The sequence below is a fragment of the Wolffia australiana genome, chromosome 5, assembly GCF_029677425.1.
Source record: "Wolffia australiana isolate 7733 chromosome 5, ASM2967742v1".
NCBI classification, from domain to species: domain Eukaryota; kingdom Viridiplantae; phylum Streptophyta; class Magnoliopsida; order Alismatales; family Araceae; genus Wolffia; species Wolffia australiana.
Genome location: NC_135839.1, coordinates 1,880,293 through 1,884,346, shown reverse-complemented (window position 1 = coordinate 1,884,346; position 4,054 = coordinate 1,880,293).

Here is a 4,054-nt window from a genome sequence, read left to right as displayed (position 1 = left end):
TTCCTTTGGCAACAAAGATGTCGATCAAGCTAACCAGTGACAACTATCAATCCTTGAAGAGTTAAATTCTTCCACTTCTAAATAGGTATCATCTAACCACATACATTGAGAATGTCCGTTCCAGACCCGAAGAGGAACATGATTGAAGAGAAAATTCAATCATCCCATGATAGCGCAAAGTCATGTGACAAAATGTATGTACATTTTATAGTAGGAATAAAGGAAGACCAATGGAAATTCATCTACAAATTGATAATATAAATAAAGGATGATGTCTATTGATATCTATGTGAATCACTTAAGGTTGGTCGTGGAGTCTCTTGAGTCATCATGTTAGCAAATCAGTATAGGTTCATTAATCTTCACATGCTAGATATTACATGGATGTCAGGCTAATCACACAACCATTATATATTTCATTTCAGTGAAATAAATATTATTTGATTATTACTCTTGTGTGATGTTTACAATGAAGTACATGAATACATGAATTGCCTTAGTGAATATGATGAGATCATATTCTGAGATCTCTGTTTTTTAAACATGTCTTCTAAATATTTTTTTATTTGATGGATATTGAGGACATTGAACCATCCGAATACAATAAAAGTATTTAATCCTATTTATAAGATAAGCATGGATGATCTTGTGGCCGTTTGTGTGGATACAGTAATGATAGATGGTGTTATCCCTAAATTTAATAGTTCACTGAGTTGGTCCGTATGAATCCTTGAATGTTGTTATGCCTAAATGTTAATCAGATCGCTGCATTTCATTGTTGTATAAGTGGTATGTTGACCTGATAAACCAATGACATCTTGTGCATGGATACATATTATTTGACTAAGACATAGAAGTATCAAATCATCTGATTGAAAATTTTCTCAACTTGGATACAAGTATCAAATAAGTACACAAATGTGATTGAGTGCTCAAGGAAAATGACTCAAAGAAGAAGATGCACTAAATCCCTGGCAAGGGTAGTATAGATAGTGGGAAGACGTTATCAGATGATCCTCATTTTTGACATCAATAATAACTTAATGAATACTAGGGTTTGAAGATAAACTGTACCCTAATTCATTCAAGATTCTCGGGTGAAAAAAAAGAGAATAAGGTAATTGATGATGTAAAAGGTTTTATGAGCAAGTTCAATACTACTTTGTATTTTTTATAGCAAGAGGTGTAGCATGGCATCCCACATATTAGAATGACTTAGGGATTTTATTTGTTAGTATGATACATGATTCTAGAGTACGACATACATAATATTAATGGGCGTAGATGAGTACACTTAAAATTATAAGGGATTTTATAAAGGACCTTCATAAATGGGGGACACCCCTTATGGATCCCCACGCCAACCACACCTGAGCCCCCCCTTTCTTCTTTTCCACTCGTTCCACTCATTCCACTAGAGTGTCTTGATGGTGATAATATCTAAAAAATCTTCAAGAAGAGTTGGAGACAAATAAGAGATCCAATATCATATTGATCATGTGGATACAACTAGAGGCCGGACACATGCATGGCTTTAAGAGACTCTCCCAAGGAATAGATGGTTGAAAAGAGTTCCATAAGGTAATGTGATTATCTTATGTTTAGTATATCATTTGTAAATTAATTATCTTTCCCTGAAAAAAAATATTTTACTCAAAGAATTAAACCTTAAAAATCCAACATCACCATCTTACGAGTTATTGGAAGTAATTCTTCTCAATTTTTGATTAGTATGATAGCAAATAATAACCACATGAAAATTTTATGATATTGTGTTTTGTCTTTAGGCTTACGAAACATATTTTACCTATCAAGAAAGTGGTTAATTGTTTCTCAAAACTTCTCACTGAAAGATAAGCATCAATCAAGGGCTTAATACCCGAATTGTGGTCGAGGAAATTACAAAATCAATAGATCTATATCTATATGTCAAATTTTCTCTTAATTTGGCCATACAACCAGACACTACTCCACAAGATTATCCTGAAATGATCATTACTGGCAGTCACCTTCTCAAAATGGAACACAGAGGATATCACCTTCTCCTAAAGGATGTTGTGGAAATACCTAATGGTACACTAATTAATAGATTAATATCATGATATTCTATGTTTATTTGCATTAAAATGATTATAAATGTGTGTTATCAAGCTTAAAATGATTAAATATATTTTTTTTCAATGATCTTATGATTTTAAAAATTTTGGGAATTTTTATGGATTTTCCTAACATCATCTTCATGAAAATACGAGTGATTTAAGTTTAACTTTATATTTTTATAATGTGTTGGCATTAAATTTGAAGATATATTATTTTGAAAATAAAAACATATATTTATAATATTTAATATATTTAAAATTAAAATTTTGATTATTTAGTGGATTTTATGGATTTTGTTAGAATTTTGAAATTCTAATGCCACACAGCCAATACTCAGAGGAAAGAAATTTTGGGAGAAAATGGGGGGATAGAGAAGGATTCAACTTAAATAGTGATTTATGATAAAGTTTTGATAACATATAAATTTATGCTTCTTACTGAAATTTTGGGAGTAGTTTCATGTGTCCCTCCTATTTCTTCTTTCATGCAAGAATCATCCAATAATTTGTCCTTCTATGAGTCTTCCTGCACTTGATCATCTTATTCTTGATCATCCATATACTTCCACTCATTTCCATCTATTGTAGCAATTAGTGTGGATACACTAAAGGCAAAGTGTAGGTGTTGTTTGGTGTAAATAGTTCAGTGAATAAATACTCATGAATCCTTTAATAATATTATACCAAACTGTCAATGAGATTGATTCGCATCACGATTGTGTAATTGGTCCTTAGACTTGAGACAACAAAAACATCTAGTGGATGGACAACTATACTTCTACTATGGCTTAGAAGTTATTATTCAAGGAATGACAAATAATATTAGCATGGGTGCATCAACAAGTGCATGCTTATAATTGAGTGGTTAAGATGGAAAACTTCGCCCTTGGTATTGGAGGATAAATCTTATGGAAGAAGATGTAGTGGAATATCAGAGCAGATTTCTCTAACAATTCTTGAACCCATTGATACTAACTCAGATGACAAATTAAAATTTGAAAACTGACCATACCCTATGTCATCCTAGGAGTATCAAGTGAACTAGGGACTATATGTACACCGAAGCTGATGATAATAAAGGTTCCATGAATGAATCACTACACTCTTTTTTATCTTCTAGAGCACGAGGTGTACGCTGGAAACCCCATGGGCTCGAAAGCTAACCTGTTCATTGTAATAAAAATCCATCATTAATTGATCTATATGATAATATATTTATATAGTTAGTTATTGTATCACATATTAAGTGTGTATCTAGAAATTCCAAAATAATTTTCCCAGGTAAAATTTCTTATCTAAATATGAAAAACACACCAACATGTGCATCCATCATTGGAATAAATTGACCTTCCTCGTTCACCAAGAGTTAGTCTGTCACCCAAAGATCAACCATCATTTATCAGTAAAAATTGATCAATTATCTCCCTAAAAACAAATTAGACCATTATATGTACTTTCACCTGTTTAGGAAGTACCATGTTGGCCAAGTGTTTACATGCAATAGATTTGATCAAACACCAAAACCTGGAATACCTCTCACAACCAGGAGTCTTCCTGATTTTTACTTATAATGAGTTGATTTTGGCACAAGTCTATAATATTCCATAAAAGTATCTTCAAGCATTCCCAAAGGATTGTCTTATCATTACTTAAACATCCAATAGCAACTTATTTTACTGTAATGGTAAAATTTCTCAGAAGAAGCCACTTTGTCTACCATAGCATCCAAAAAACAATAATTTGATGCGAGCCAAATTTCTTTCACACTAAAACAGTATCTATAGTTTCCCAAAACCTAAATTTTCATGTAATAGGTTGGAAGTGGATGTATAAGCTAAAATACAAACCATCAGGTGAGATAATCGATAAAAAGCCATACTCATATATAAAGGTTTAATCAATAATAGGATGTTGAATTAACTTAAACCTTTAGCCTTGATATTAAGCATATCGGG